Source organism: Chaetura pelagica, unplaced genomic scaffold (assembly GCF_000747805.2).
Source record: "Chaetura pelagica isolate M959 unplaced genomic scaffold, ChaPel_1.0 scaffold150, whole genome shotgun sequence".
In the NCBI taxonomy this organism is placed as follows: Eukaryota; Metazoa; Chordata; class Aves; order Apodiformes; family Apodidae; genus Chaetura; species Chaetura pelagica.
The window spans coordinates 3,557,271-3,575,108 of NW_009952052.1; positions in this window are offsets into that span (position 1 = coordinate 3,557,271).

Below are 17,838 nucleotides of genomic sequence, written 5' to 3' on the forward strand. Positions count from 1 at the left end.
CTGCTGAGGAATACATCTGTCATCTTTCATCTTCTCTTTACATGTAGACTGTTCTTTCACTTATCTTTAGATGATGCAAATCACTGAAAGCAGCTCAATTGTACTAATTTAGAGCAGCTGAGATGTTTTTCTGTCCTCTGCTCTGTACTTATTAGGCAATAAGAAGTCTTTAGGTTACCACTTTATATTTTTGATGCTTAGACATTTTCTCCATTCTAATTTTGGCAAATTAATTTTATTTTTCAATCAAGATTACTTTTAACTTTCCTACAGCTCAAAGATACACTCCCTTTCCTCTTCTGCTTTTCTCTGCTGAGCATTTTCTTTTGGAACATCCTGTAATTCTACAACATAGCCTCTTCCTTTGGGAGAACCAGGCCTCTGTAATAGTTATTATCTCCTAACTCTCATTTGTCATGCTTGTGTCCACCATTGAGCTTCTTTCTTGGTTTGCTCTTAGTTAGAAACACTTAATTCATTTTCCAGTTTCCTCAAAAATAATCATGATCAAATTTATATGATTTTCCTTGTTATAACTGAATTCCTTTATGTATTCTTTGTAATTACAATAATATAAACTTTTACTCAAAACAGCTATCTGCATCTATCTCCAAGTTAAAATACAATTGTTTTCCTCTCTCTTAACCAGAAAGAATTAGTTCTGACTTAATTTCTTAATTTTTCTTTATCATTCTTCTTTTCTCTTATTCTCATGTGTGTCAGCAAGCATATTGGTTAATTACCTGCCAGTTTGTTCACTGGTAATTCTGTTACTCTCAAAACATTGTTTTAGGCAAAATAGAACATACAATATATAAGAAGCTATTAATTTATTCCTAGTTCACCTCATTATTTAACAGTCAGATACCTGTCAGTGTGAACTGAAACTAAACCACAACAGCCTTAGACATTATTTACCTGACTGTTTGATTTTTGCTGCTTCAACTGAACCATCAGCTCAGGCCAAGAAATGCCAGGTTAATTCAGAGACCTGTATTGTTAGGCCAGTAAAAAAGATAGAGTAAGGACATGGAATTTTGACTTCTTGGGAAAAAATCACTGTCTGTAAAGTGTCAGCTTTTTCATTCAGCAATTACCTGAAATTGCAAGCCAAAATTAATACTTCTAGAGCAGATGGCACAACCTAATGAAAGCCAGCAATAGACAAAAATTAAATAAATTCTGTTTCTCTGCATCATAATTGCACACAAACATAGAGTGGATTAGAGGATGGAAAAAAAAATCCAGTACTTTCCCCTTATAAAACCAGAATTTAGCCATTCTGAGATGCCAGGAAAATGGCTCATGAAACCAGAAAGCCTTGAAAAGGGTACTAAGGATTTGAATAGCTCCAGTATGTTTGGTATACTGGCAGCAAAACGCCTTTTCCACCAGAATGTCTGCCACAGATCAACACACTTCTTAAGAAAAATGGGCCACTTGAAGCCACATGAAAGTAGGTTTGAATTCCAGTGGAGAACTTTAAGCAGAAGAAAACAAATGAAGCAACAATAAATTATTATTATCTTATGAGAAAGGGTAGGAAGTATAGGTCAAGAACACCACTTTCTTCTCTGCTGTAATGACCACATCTCTATTTCCTGGCACTACTCGATGAAGAATTGGAATTCCACTCTTCAGAAATGGTTGTCCTGGTCCACAACCAATTACCACACTCACTCCCAGTGAGATTTATATTCTTTACTGGTGACTCCTCCCATGCCTCACAACATCAAGGTAGGAAGTTTTAAAAGTTCTGCTAGATTTCAGATCCAGCTGTTCAACAGATCCATGTCTTCCTTTGAAGACACAAAGCCATCCAGAAACCAGAAGTAGCCTTAAAGTAAAAATGCTGGGTTAAAGGAAAGCATCTTCACATCTTCAGAAATCCATTCAGTTAATCAGACTAAGTTTAGATGCTGAAGCAACGAAGCCCACTAAAATCATTCTGTTTGTTTCTCATTCTCTCTAGAGCTATTTGTAGCAAAATGAAGGTCTGATTTCAATGGCACTTTGGCTGCACTGGCATTCTTGATCCAAAATCTATACAAAAATCTATAGAAAAACAGCAGCAGTTGAACACTGGGGTTAGATTTTATGTCTATGCTACTATACAAAAGAAAGTTTGGTCTTAACTTCAAGAAAACAGCTACCTAATTAAGGATGACATTTCCATATATCAGCTGAAATGGGACCAGCAGTTTCCTAACAGAAACCCTCAGCAGACAGGGTGAAGAATACATTCTGATTTATATTTCTATAGTGTTACTGCTATGAGACTCGAAAAGAGGTAAGCAAAAGGGATCAAATAGCTTCAGGTTTTATCTGCTGCTGCTGTCTAGGAAAAGAGGTAGAAACTCCAAGGTGGGGGGTGGAAAGGGGGGGGACAGCAACATCTGGAAGGAGGATAATGTTACTTTCTTTGGTTTAGGTCTATTTATTTGTCTGGTCCTCTTGGTGCAAAGACTCTGTAAGCAGGATATATGCAACTTGAAAATGAAAAGCAATTTTTAATTGATTATCACACAAAAAATATTTATGATTTGATGAGCTGTTAGACTAAGCATCCATGTGCTCAGCACCTCAATAGTCTTATTGTCTAGACGCAGAAAGTCTAGACCCGGAAAGCCTTTTCTGACTAGGAAAGAGGGGAATGGTGTCCCTGAGGGCTTCCAAGGACAAGTTCTCAGTCCCATTGTGCTGCTATTTTTTCCAAGCTCCATTGACCCTGGTGACTCTGATAATGTGACACAAAGCTTGCTACCTCAAGCAAACTCCCTGTTTTTTCCATTAACATTATGTACCTTTTCAAGCTTGTATTTTTCCTCTTAAACCCTTTAGTTACTAATGGTTCAGATTCAACAATCCCTTATTGTCCACCTTTCTTTTCTTTTTACAGACCCTCTCATAGCTCTTTCTCATGACTGAGGAATTTATTCTGTGGTCTGAGCCCAGGTGACACTACCAGGACTGGTTGATGCCTAGGACATTGGGCTGGCATATGGAAACTCTTACACTATGGAGAGATAAATGTGCAAGAACATAATGTATATTAAGCTTCAAGTATTTCTTGCCAGTTCTATGTGGATTCAGTGAGAATTTGATAATATCATAAAAAAAATAAATAAATAAGTTTCTGCTGAGAAGACTGCATTAAGCGCTTCACCTTACACTGAAGAGGTTAGGTAGGTTGCAACCAAGCTGTACTGAATGGGATATTTTTTAGTTGTAGCACTTCAAAAGTGTTTATAAACTTTCATATTTTGCATCATTCTTTCCTCATGAGTGAAGATATAAAAGAAAAGGTTTATTGCAGTGATCTCAGGTTAGCATACACACTTTAATACAATTTAAAAAAATTTACTACAGTAGGCAAAAACTAATGGTGATGATTTATTTGGTTTAGAAAGTTTTGAGCACCCTGACTGTGACTTGCATGTTGCTTGACAGATAGCAAGCCTAATGCGTCTCTTCTTTTTAGGCTCAAATGGAGGTTTTTTTCAGACCCATATCTCTCTATTTTTTTAGTTCCTTTTCAAAATTATTTGACAAGATAAGCCTAAAGATATTTTAACTGATGTATTATGTTCATAAGATGTTTATCTGCACACTTATGCTTCCAGATTGTTATAGGACAGGGATACCTTAGATTTTAACAGCTTTAGGGAGTTGTTTGTTGTTATGCTTAGCTCTCCAATACATGACATATTTTCTGATCAACAGAAGGCTGTTGAAAGATGGGTTATCTGGAGACTCGTGCAACGTTCAAATTTCTTGTGAAAAGGAAGAAGTTAGAGGATTTTTTACATTCTGTGAAAGTATTTTCATCCTGAGAGTTAAGGTGAGTACTTAAATTTTGTGTTCATTATCTTTCACATGAGAAAGAAATTATCCGTTATCATATATATGCAGATCTTACACCAGAAAGCACCTAGATGTACTGTTTGAAGGACCAGGACATCCATGAGGCTGTAGCTGTTCTAAGCAGAATTTACATGTAAGTTTATATTGCTATACTCCATCAAGTACATGTGCCTGTGAGGCAATTCAGTCCCTTTGCAGAGCCACACGTAGCTTTTTCATTGTCTTATTTAATTGTGCAGTACTTTGAATTAAATTACTTCCATTTTGGCTTACTGATGTGGTTACTGGATCTGTCTTTCTCTACCATCTCACCGACTGAAAAGGAGAGACTATAAATTTCCTCCAGCTCTCTCCCTGGCAGTATTTTGCAGTAAGAAAAGAGCACGTAATTCCTAAGAAAATTGTTCCTGTCTCTGAAGGAGTGTACGTGCATTGCCTGAAAATACTGTGATTATCGCAATCACTTTAATTAAAGAAAGATGCTCTCTAAAATACCTTTGAACAGTATTTCATTCTTAATTTGATGAACAACACAAAATTGCTTCGAACTGAATCCCAGACCCAAAGAATTAACTCCATATTATTGCTGCTTATAATTCATTAGTCATAATGATACTCAGCTAGTAAACCTCCTGAAGTTAAGAGACAGAAACATGCACACATTGGTCTGCTCCAGCTACTACTGCTCTCTGTTGACTCGGGCTGCTAACTACTGAAGACACAATTTTATTGCAAAATTTGAAGTGGTTTATGTTAAAAAACGATTACAGGATCATGTTTATGTGATTTATCTGCCTATGTTGAAATACGGTGTCAGAAGGAGTCTCTTCTTTCCTCAGTAGTTTTCCAACTTCCTCCTCTTCACACATTGTACAATACAATGGTTCTTTGTTAATAATCTTTAAAATTTACAGAAGTACTGATATCACAGTTATAAATTTTTAAACATATATTTATTTCCAAATAAGTAAAATATTTTCAATCAGTGATAGTTCAATGACATCACAAATTTTAATTATATGGTGACATATCCAGAACATCTAAGATCCCATCTTAATTTCTATGCATTTGCTAGCTCAGCATCACACACTAGTTTGTTTTGGTCCTTACATAATTATGCTCCTTGTTTTCAATCTTACTTGTCCTGACCTTTATTATTCTCTCCAGGGCAGCACTAAGAAAACTTTGGTCCTGATGAAGTGTTTAAATCACAACCAATTCCTGTGTCACCTGTTAAAATCTCAGTTCCGATCTTCTCTGCTTCCTGCTGGTGCTCTTTCCTCTCTTGTAGACCATGCCAGCTGATGTTAGCCTAGAAGGCAGTGCAGCTTGAGAAGTTCACAGCCTTGAGCAATAGGAAGAGGAGAGTCACACCTCCCAGCTTCTCAGCACAGCCTCTGCTACATTTTTCCAATGCCATCGACACCCACCCTTAGAAACAGCTGGTGCCCAGACAGCACAATGTGTCTGACATACACATGTAACTATTTTGCTGATTTGCATAGTAAATATAAGCATGCATGTAACTTGTAGGTAACTTTTTGGACTATGATCCATTTGCACTACTGTATTCATTTCATATAGTAAAACTCAAGTAGTATTAATTAATCTTAATTCCAGAAATCTGCAAAACCTTATTAAATCTTAGTTAAGGGTGACTGAAAATACACAGCAGTTCTTTCATGTGGATACAACAAGGCCAGGTTAGATGGGGCTTTGAGCAACCTGGTCTGGTGGAATGTATCCCTGCCCATGGCAGAAGGGTTGGAACCAGGTGATCTTTAAGGTCCCTTCCAACCCAAACCATTCCCTGATTCTATGATATAGGAGGGTAATATGTCTCCTATGCACGTGCTGTGTTCAAGGCAGGGAGTACTACCTAACAGGTAAGGGGAAGAGACTGGAATTTACAATACCTGTATTCAAATTCCTGTGGCCAAGACAATTCTGAATACTGATTTTCATGTAAGTATAAAATGATTCATCTTTCCTATACCACGATACATCACAATCCTTAGGTAATCAATATGTGTAAAGGTGTCTTGAATTACTTAAGTAGAATTCACTGTATTTTATTATATTCTGTTAGTACTTTGTAGCTGAGTTTTATTGCTCTAATAATTTCTTCATCTCTTATTCCAACTGTGGTAACTTAAAATGGCATATTTCTCCTCTAAGTCACTTCTGTCACTCATGAGGCCTCTTGGATTTGTGTATTTAAATAGTTCAAATAGAGAAAAACAGTGATGTTTTGACATTTCGGTTTTTTGAATGTGCTTTGGTATTAGCTAGTAGCAGAAAGCTTCCTGTGTTAGGCAATAAAGCAAAGAATTTTTTTTCCATAAGTGGAATATCATGTATTATCAAAATGAGTTCTCCCTGTTTCTAATAGTTTTCTCATGTGTTTATTTAAAGGGACTTACTGAATCACAGCTCGAATATTTTGATCCTAATTTATTTTGAGCTTTTAATTTAGTTAATAGGGAAGTTATCTTGTGTTATTTTGCTTATAAAAACATAGAATAAATCTCTTAGAAGCAAAAGTCTGACATTTATTATCATTCTTTTTTTATCTTCTGTAACTTAGCATTCACATCTTCTGCATAGATGCATGGAATAGCTCCATTAAAATCCGTACTCATGTTACATTTTACACAAATACAGCTTAAGAAGACATTTAAACTCTGTACACTTTAATTAGGGTTTATTTGCTCACCATGTAAACAGTGTTATATGACATGCTCAGGACTTATGTCCCAGACATTGATGGTTTATAATGTAGACACTTTTTTTCAAAATGCTATTGGCTCTGTGTGTTTTCCAGTAAATCCTTAGAAATCCTCTACTCGAACCAAAGAAGTTTTAGCTTTTTTCATAGTTAAAAGTGACTCTGTAAAAAAGCTTCTAATCACACGTATCCCTTGTTGACCAGTAGAGTATTGCCCCAATTCCAGAACATACTTGGATGGGTTATCTCCTTGTTTGGAAACAGTGTGGACACTCATTTTTGTAGACTGCTCCCTTGACTGCTTTTATTTACATTTTGCACATAGTTTTATTAGTGCTTTGGATAAAAATGGAGAAAACCTTCACAAAAGACACAAACAATTACACATCTGTGACAAAACTTGTAGGGATCCTTGCAAAACTAGTACATCTATAGTTTTTTTCAACCACGGTAAAGTTAAAATAAATTGGAAATGAGAGAAATTAAAAGACAGTACATGAGACAGCTTTATTTACAGAACAAAACACAGATCATTATTTATTTGAAAATCTTTTATAACAAGATGCTTTTCTTGCTTGTTTAAGATACATGTATTCTGTCCTTAAGGACAAACATGAGTTAGTAGCAAAGAGAATACTCATGATGGATAATGTCTTCCCCATCTTCTTTAGGCAAAAAGAGAAAGGAAGAGACAGAGAGACTGAGAGATTCTTCTTTGAAGAACTACTCAAGAGAGGAGCTTAATTTAGACTTGCTCTCTTCCTTAAGCATTGGGACAATGCAATTTACTTCTCTAGAGTGCTGATTTAAGTTGCAGATTTTGTGGATTTTATGTCTGCACTCTGACACTCATCCCATGCTGACAATGCTTGATCCCTAGTTAGAGAAGCAAACTCTAGGAAAGAGACAGCTAGTGATGATATTCCATTTCCATTGTATAATTCAGTGGCACTTTCTCACCTTGAGTTTGTATTCATCTTTGCTTTCCAAATTTTCTGATAGAATCTGTTAGATTTAAGAGAGTTAGGAAATGAGGATGAAGGTCACTGGGTAATTAGAAGGCAAAGAAAAGTTTTTTCTGAACAGTTCTGATGAAAGCCAAGCTTAATATGAATCCAGATTTATAGTTACTTCAGTATTGGTCAGCTCTTTATTCTCTAGCAGGCAGAAGATAGAAAAACATTAAACTAGAAATTGAAATATTTCTAACGTGTCACTCCCTGAAATAAGTTAAGAAAAATTATTCTGTGTAGTAGATTGCTCCAGAATTGTCTACTTCAGGTTTCTTGTATTTTCTTCTGATACACTTAGTAACATTAACTGCCCAGTTGTTGGGACAGAAGGATGCACTGGTTGTTTATTTTAACCTGATACCTTTTTTTCTAGAGAAAATACAGTTCATGAGGAGTTTTTGTACTGTCACAGCTCAAAAGCATATAACTTTTCCAAAGCGATGACCACAAATAAGTGTTTAATGAGATAAATTAGCTTCAGAGAGGTGTTCGCTGGAAGCCATGGTGGGCAATGATCAGCTATTGGGAGGTAACATAAAATCGTAAATAGGGACAGAATCTTGCAGCAGGGTGGGGCTGTCACAGTCAATAGAGCTTTATGAACTTCTTGAAACATAAAAAGGAATAAAAGGGCATGGTCTGGGACAGACAAGGGACAAAAAGAAATCATTTTTGAAAGAGAAAAAGGGGAAATCAATGAGAAATCACTGAGCTAAACCAAACATATACAGATGTGTCATCAGGGAAGAAAATATTTAAAACTATCTCTGTGGGTTTTGTTTTTGTTTTGAGGATGATTTCATAAAACATTAAAAACAACTCTTTTAGCCAATGTTTTATAGAGAGGTTGTGCTCAGGTCAGTCTTTTTTCTCTTGCATGCAGTTGCTTGTTAATAATCTGCTACAAATGCTTCATAGCATATGGTATTCCCAAAAACTATGCTTCAGACCCAGCAAAGAAAGCTGCTTGCTGTTCTTGAAATGCTATTTCAGACAAAACAACTCCAACTCAGTAGTTCATAAGGCATCAAAGGCTGCTTATTTGCAAACAATTACTAGGAGTTAGTATTTCATTGCCTGCAATCCTTGTGTAAGTTGCACGATGATCTTGAGGCCAACTTAGCTTCCCTTACTAGGAATATCAGTGGATCTCAGAGAAGGTGATGGACTAGTCACCTTAAAGTTTTAATACCTGTTCATACAGCTCTGGAATTCATCGAATCATGTTATAGAATCATAGAATGGTTGGAGTTGGAAGGGACTTTAAAGTGCTTCCAACCTCCCTACGTGGTCAGGGCCACCTCCCACTAGATCAGGATGCTCAGGCCCCATCCAATCTGGTCTTGAACACTTCCAGGGATGGGGCTTTTTTCCCATGTGCAGAAGATTGCACAAGTGCCTCAGAATTTTCACTGCACTTAAAAAAGAGTATAAGTGCTCTAAATGGGAAATGGTGTGTGGAACAGACTCTCTACCAACCAAAATGAACCCTTACTCATGCCTGGATTTAAAGGTTTAGCTCTGGTTTAGCTCTAGTTTAGCTAACAGTGTGTCATATATGTTAGATCTTGTAAAAGGCTTCAGTAGAAGCAAGGAAAGCTGCCAATAAAACCAAGTGAAATTTACAGCCTTTCCCAAAGTGACACTGCTGGCTTGATCTACACAACTCACAGCTCTCCTTCCCATCTCTAGCTGATTTCAATATTGCACCTTGACTGACCAAATTTTGTGTTTCATGTCACTGCATTCACACAGTTCAGGATACACTTGATGAATATCTGAACTCTGTTTTTCATACCATAAAGGGCTCTTACTTCATAACAGTGCTCACACACCATGTTGTTCTGCTGAGTCAGTGTACTTAGGGGAAATATTTTAACATTTCTTTCAGGCCGATAAATGCAAGACGGGAATATTTTCCCCTCCTGGTTTTAAGAGAGGAAAAGTCTTCCCCGGCCAGAACCCCATGAGCATTCAATGGCTTTTTAAAGGAAGCATTGCACTGCTGGCTGTCTGGCTGTCAGTCTGCATGCAGTTAAAATTCTTGGCCTCACCTTGAACCTCAGACACAAAGCTGGATACATTCCTTTGATTTGGTGAAAGTTTATATCAAGTATTCAATTACACTATAGCTGTGTTCCTTCTGGCTACCTCACACTTGCACACAGGGTAAGCCTGACACCCACATGCTGAGGACATGCAAATGTGTTCAATATTTTTTAACTTTTTTTCTATGTGTCACTGGTAGTCAGCTTGATTCTCCATTAGTCTCTGAACTTCTCACCTAAGGTATTTAGGAAGAGACTGCAACGAACCAGAAGAACATTGTTGAGTGAAGCTGTCTTCACAGTGTTACCAATTTGCTGGCTCCTATTGCAGCTCAATTTTAAAGGATGTTGTGTTGGGCCCAGATTTCAGTTAAGTCAATGAAAAGGTTCTCTTTGACTCCAGTGAATGTTGGATCAGGCCTATTAATCATAAAATAAAATGTTCCTTTTGTACAGACACAACAAGCACTTATAAGTTGGTTGGCTGGTTTATTTCTTATATCTTATTTTTCTTATGTTCAATCTTAACAAAGTTTTGTGATATGGCAGACATGCAGACATTACTTCAAAATGTTTCTACTATTTGGAAATGCATGTTTTCATAGAAAGATTAAATTATATGGAGCCATGTCACTTGTTTCAAGAAGATCTGCAAGGCAGGTTGCCTAAGATTAATGAGTATCTGCAAGAGACACCAGTATGCAGATCTTCCTTTGGTTTAATATGAAAGTTTCCAACTATACAAGCCAGAAGTTTTGGCTATTCTTAAAAATGTCCTAAACAATGAGAACTAGCCCCCACAAAAAATGTACTTATGAGAGGAAAACTTAGTTTCCTGCAGGCCCTGGTTCACCCCTTGCACCTGCAATTCAGAAGGGAAATAAACTGCTAATTTCTTCAGTGTTTGTTTTCTCCTTCATACTTGCTTAGACCATGCACTCCTTCCACTGGCATTAAAACTGTTTAAATTCTTCAAATCACCTTCTGACTCTCTTTGCCTACCAGCTTTGTGCCAAAATAAATGCACTGTTATCCACTAAGTATAGCTAATGAGCACCTCAGAAAGAATTTAATGGCTTTGAAACTGAGCTTAAAAAAATAGGCCAGCTGACTGCAGAAAAAAAACCCCAGCCCTTCCCTTCATTCACATTTTCCTTGGGAAGGCTTCCATTCCACCTCATTCATTTTCACACTAGGTGAATGAATCCTTGCTTCTGAGTCCTACTGGGTTCACGTGGCATCCTTTACATTAAAGATATTGTACATAATGTCTTTTTGACAGCAAATTTGCAAGAAGGACATAAGCAGTAGGATTTAGGATATATTATTTAGTAGACAGCAAAACAGCAAATGAAAATTCATTTCTGGCAGGCTGGCTCTGTAAAAGGATGAAGCAGATGGGCTAAAAGATGGGGAGACAGAAAGAAACTGATGGGAAAATGCAAATTAACCTCCTTGCAAATAATCTCCATGATTGAAATGATAGCAACCTTCCCTTTGGTATGACCTCTTCCCATAATAAAAGACCATTGTTCTTTTTCTCTCCAGAGGGTAGTTACCCTGGGGAAGTCATAAGCTCAGCAAATGAGAATGCTCCCTGGCTGCCAGGCGTGGGTGAGCACTTCAGCAGTGCCTCGGTGGCATGTCAGGATGTGGTGTGGCAGCAGAGCATCCACCCTGGACATGCCAGTTTCTGCTGGAACAAAGCACAGGCTCATGGCAAAGGGCTGTAATGCACTCCTAGAAGTCTGCCAGGCTGGATAACAAGGGACTGTGGGGCATGCTGCAGAGCACCCTCTCTGCAGTACTGACAGAAACAGAGTATTCCTCTCTCCATTCACCCTAAACATTTTGCCCTGAATAAGGGTGTAAGTTTAAAATTAATTGAAGAATCCTTATAACAGATACAACACAAATAAAAACAAGTGAAATAGTATGTTGAATTATTAATTGGTCGAGTAATTCCTCCTTTTTATTGTTTATTGATTGCTTTTTAAGTCCTTCAGTGAGAAGACTGAATAAAAGGACAACAAATTGTGAAAAATGAAAATGCAGAGAGATTGTCATCTAGGAACACTCACTGAATGAGAAGGGCAGATCCCAGTTGGTCAAAACTGTCAAAGCTCCACTGAAATTCATGGTGGTAATACAGGATTAAGTGAGGTGTTACTTAAACTCTTAATTCAATAAATTATAAAAACATCTAGTACTTACAGGTAATAGAGTAATTCTATAGGAAAGTGAAACTCCTAAACAATGGTGGGTGCTAATAAAATTAATAAAAGTGAGACATCTAACATATCTGATTTATTAAGACAATAATGAAAACTATTCTTCTCTAAGGGGAGCAGGACTTTTGAGATCAAATATGTCGAATCAAAATGTGAGTATCTATTTTGAGGAGACAGGTAAGACTATCTGTAGTATAAGCAGACTGAAAATTCATGTGAAATTAAAGCGAAGATGTTGCACATATCAGAATGTGCAGCCTGCTGCAAGGGTATACACAGAAGTTAGAAATATGCACAAAAACCAGGATGGACAAGTGTGACTTGTAGGTACTTTAATTTCAACTTCTCTCCCATCCTATATGAACACACAGGAAAATAATATACAATTAAGGAGAAACTCATTAAACAGCTCATTCCAATACAATGTGCTTTTTTTTACTTTTACAACTGCCCCAAAGACTGTTCCTCAGTCTGTTTTCAATCATATCTAAGTCAGTTTGAATTGGAAATGAAACGTAATGTGATATAGAAATGTTTCTACAAATATTTAACCTCAGACTCCAGCAAAAGTTAAGTTTATCCTCCTAATTCTGAAATTCTTTTTTAAAGTACCATCAGCTGTGTCTCTACTTTATAATTGTGTTCTGCTCATTTCTTGTGGCTTTGGCTTTCTGGAAGTTAAAAACAAGTGGTGCTTTTGACTGTTCTATTTTCCTTGTCAAAGACATTTCTAAGAAGACACGTCTCTTCAGTGTAATCCCTTCCTTGGGCTCTGTCCTCCATTTCAAGAGCTCACAGAGTGGACTCAACACTCCTTCCATTTCCAGCCAGAGACTAACAAGAAAAGCAGCTTATTTGAAACAAATACCTTCTTGGTTTATTCAAATTACTTCCACAGTCAGAGAAGCCAGCATGTACTAGCATGTACTTACTAACAACTCCACACCATTTCCAAAAATGGTGAAACATTTAAGCATTTTCTGAGGTTTTTGCTATATGTTACATGCACTTGGAAATAAAGGTACTCAGCTTCTGTTGGCTTTGGGAGGAGTCACAGGGTAGTGGCTTAAGATGCCACTGCACTATGTCTTGCATGGAATTCCTTTTCCTAATACTTATGCCAGCTCTGAGTGTCAGTTAGTGATATAAGTGGTGGTTAAGGGGGCCTGAGGAATCCTTTAAATAAATATATTTGAAAAATAATTTTCCAGCTGAATATATACTACAACTGAGAAAAGCTCCTCTGCATAGGATAGAAAACATTGATCATCTCAATCACAAATTGCATCTGATGAGCTGTGCTCAATTAAACATTAACAACTTTGAAAAGCTGGAAGTGGTTTATGGAGAAATTATTCCTCTTTCCAAAGAAGTTTCCCGTATCCACCAATGGCTTGAATCCATTGAAAATCACTCCAAAAGCCAAATAGCTGACATCACAAAAATTTTCGGCTTGATGTTGAGTCATATATACTAAGGAAAACTTTGGCCTAGAAAACTAATTGTGGTGCAGTGAAATAAAAAATACAAAGTTCTTCAAACTCTCCTCACTTTGCTGCAGCCTTGTCTGATAAGTGGTGCAAAATTCCAAATGAAGAGGAGAGGGAAATAAAACCCCAACAAACAGTAATAAACATGAAATATCAGACTAGTTTCTTCAGGAAAAAAAAATACTGTTTTAGAATCTTAGTCTAAGATCCAACTTTCTATAAATGCATAGCATGCAGCAATAGATGAAACATGTATGTGCTGAAGATTAATTTGCAGTCTTAGTACCATTTTCATTAGAAAGAGTTTGATCCACACTTTTGAGTTAAACACATTTGCATTTACATAACAAAGAGCTGGAAGAATTTCAGGAAGCTCAATGTATCACAAGAAGCAGTAGAGATGATGCAGGTGTCTTTTCTTCTGAAATAGTTAACTAACTCGGTACCTCAGTTCTGTACTCCAGCACTTTGATCTTGGAGGCACCTTCAGCTTTTACACAATATGTGTAAAACAAGTTAACAATAACATGTAGTTCCCAAAGAATGTATATAATTTTCTGTATGAGAAGGCATGAAAGCTATACAATGAGAAGGAATGTGCAGAGTTAACTAGTTACTGGTGAGGGTTCCAAGAACATTTTGGAAAAGTCTATGCACATGTGCTTTGAAAAAATAAATACATCCTTAAAGATACTCTTACTGCAGTACAGTTTGATATAGCACCTTTGGAAGGAATGTATCACAGCAATTTAAAAATTCTTTAGATTCATTTAGAGTCTCTCATGCACTTAGTCAACAGGCAAAAGTCAAAGGGTGCTTGACACAGCAATGTATGGAAAATAATCCTACTTTAAGCTGGCAGCACATTTTAAGCAAAGAGGGTGGTCAGGAGCACATGTAGTTACATTAACAGAGACTCTCTATGACTCTTCATCAGCTCTCTCAATTTAGGCCAGTGTTTCATGGCAGTATCAAAATTGTACTTGTCTCAAGACAATAAGAATACTTAAGAAAATGCCATCTGACTTTGAAGGCTTTTTATTTTTTAATTGTGTAAATCAATACATGAAAATAATTAATTATTTGCTAATTGTGTTCCAGTCTTGAATACCATTGTGAGTATAGTTGCCAACTAAACCATAAAATTGCATGTGGTTTGTGAAAGCTATTACCTAATTTTATTATTTGTTTTCTTTTTGTGTTTTATATACTTCTAAAATTTGAAATTGTCATTATAGAGATAGATTTTAAAGGAAGAGATAAATATTCCTTGAAAGAGTCAGAAGAAACTGGTGATCTCATTTTTAAAAAAGCAAAACCATCCACTATTTTCAGTATATCCAGCATCAGATGTCAAGTGATCAATAACGTTTATCCTAGTAGAGCTATAAAGAATTTTGATCAGTTTAAACCAACTACACAGCTGTTACTGTCAGACTTTTATCCTGAATTTAATATGCATTCAATCCTAGTCCAGCACAACCATACACAAACAAATGTCTTTCTTCCTTGTAACTGAGGGTACCTTTTGATATTATTATTTTTTTGGTTGTCATATGGAGTTCTATATTCTTTTAAATTGTAACATGAACCAAAATAATCAAAAGGACTTTCTGTCATCTGGTTATTATTTTGTTCCCATCACAAAATAGCATATGCTTATTTTTCTACTTTTCTTTCTCTCTCCCTATTGATTAAACAATCAACACAGAAAAAAAGGAACTGATAAAATAAATACTGTATTTTTTTTTAGGCAGGAAAAAACATTCAGACAAATGTAGCACAAGTGCAAAAAAAGAAACAGAAAGCTAATTATTGCACAGTCACGATCTTAGTAAAGGACCTTCCCTTGCGCATGCAGCATCAATTTTTAACCCAGAAAAGTTTCTGCATAAATTTACCTAGTGTTCCAATGAGTAGATTCAAGAAACATATTTCATGTTCTTGGAATTTTGCTTCCTGGAAATTTCCTTTTTCAGTGTTAAGATGTATTGCTTTCTGCTCATCTTCACAGGAATTCAAAACTTGCTAAAAAGATTTCTGCTAATTTATGTGACCAGGAAACTGAAACAAGTTTCCTATACTGGACTTGCATATTTATACTCCATGAAACAGTGCATAAACACTGTGAATTCTTAGGACCTTTATGAAACATGACTTAAAGTGATATTAATGAGTGGCTACAAGTGGTGTATTAAGAAATATGGACTTAATTCTTCTCACCCACTTGTCTGCCGGAATTCTTCTACATTAATGGTAACCATCCTTTAACCTAGAAAGAGTCTCTTGCCATGCAACCATTTATCTATGTCTAAACTGTCCAGCAGATATGGGGAACTGATTTAGAAAAGAAAGACATCTACAATGAATAGTTGTATTTGCAAAAATAAGGCAGCCTCCTGATCGTTGTGCTCTTCTTTAATCAGATGGAGATGACTACAAGAATTTTAAGACCTTCTGGCTATTCCAGGAACTGTGGAGACCTCATGAATCTTCAAAGTGCCAGGGAACACTCTGGAAACAGTTCTGTATCTGCCTCGGGTGTAATGAATGAGGAAACTTCATGATGCAAGCCTGTGAGGAACTCCTATCTGCTGGCCTTTGGTATTTTCTCCCCAGGGAAGGGTGCTGATCATGCCCCCGATTTGGGGCATAAGGGTTTGGCTCTCCAGCAAGTGACTGAATATAACCTAAAGATGGAATTGAATTGAAAAGTTGTCAAGTAGTCAGAAGTGCACTTCCAAAACAGTTTCTTAATTAACCATTTACTCCCTCTCTCCAAGAAGACTTCTTTGTAACATGCTCCTCTGTGTACTCATAGCCTTCTGCTTCTCAGATTTGGGTAATATCATACTGCTGGGCCATATTTTAGTAAAGTGTCATGTAAGAAGGCAAATGGAAATGCCAAACAAAAGTAAGACAAATCTGATTATGTAAAAGCACCAGTAATAACTACACTTACACAGTGAGAATTCACATGTAAAATACTGCCCAGAGCATCAGAGACACAGTTTTGTTGAGGGTGAGAATGGATGCTGAGCATGCCAAAGACTGCCTTAAGTCAGGATTTTTGTACAATCTTTTTAAACATAAATACCTTTAAACATAGTCCAATGTAATTCTTTTTAAAACTCTGCAATTAGCCTAGATAGTAGTCTGTTGACTACACATTTTGAAGTCCTGAATTTCACAGAAGGATCTTTTAAGCTTTCTGAAGGGGTCCTGTCACAGTCTGATGTAACATTTTTTATGTATTCAAAGCAAAATTTTCAACCCAACAACAAACAAATGTTTCACAAAATATTCTGGAAAAATGTTCCCTTTCTGAATAAACCTGATTTTTAATACAATTTCCATGAATAAAGTGTCAAATAATCTTAAGGAAATAGCTTTGCTGTCACACAAAAGGGATTTATTCGACATACCCACATACATTTTCTATAAATGTATGTATTTTCTGTTAAGCTTTATAAAAGGAACTTCTCTGCCAAGGGGGAAAAAAATCCCTATTTTTTCTTTATGCTAATCAACCTACCACTTTTGAGAAGGTTTCTTCATTGGAAATTATTTGTAATGCTGTCCAAGGTCAAAAAGAAATTGCCATTTGATTCATGTTTGACAGGCTGTGTTAAGGGGATCTGCGATATCAGTTTAGTTCCCAGTCAACAAATGTCCAGCACAGCCCTCCCTCTTTAATTGACATTGTCATTGGCAGCCTCTGCAAAGAGGACAAAGGCTAATGTACATGGAAGCTGACCTATTTTCTGACTTTATTAGCAATTCTGTAGAACAGTCTTCTCATTGTGAGAAGGTTCTTACTACTGTGGCTGAGGCTTTAGTCTTTGGATAAATAAACTCAGTTTCCAAAGCTCCCAGTCTGGCATCTTTCATACATGCAAAAACCCAGTCAAAAAGAAATACTCATACTGTCACGATCCGTGACCTATTATATCTCCTTATTGGAGTGTATTAACTTATCAGGATTTGCTGAGAGATCCACACGTGGGTATCGCCTCACACAGAGGATACAGGAACTTATGTCCCGACTTTTTTGAGTGAATAACTCGCTCAGTGCTTACTAAATTTCTAACAACAGCAAGGTTTATTGTGGGGAAAACAAAGCAATTTGGGGCAGGAGGTTCAAAAGGAGTGATTACAACACATTAAACATATATGGGTACACCTTAGTTACACATCTTATTCAAGTGCTGGAAGGAGAGGGGAAGGGTATGCCCGAATGGCTGGATTATATTTTCCCCTATAAGCTGGGGTAGCCGGAATTGTCTCACCACGGCAGTGCAGGTAGGATGAGCTGGGTAGCAAAGAAGCCGCGGGCACTCCAAGCGCAGGTCGCCCCCCCCCCAGAGAGAAGCGGCTCCGGGACTTTGGGACCGGGGCTTTGGCAGCTGCAGCTGCGGCGAATGGCTCCGGGACTCCGGGACTGTGGCTTTAGCAGCGGCGGCT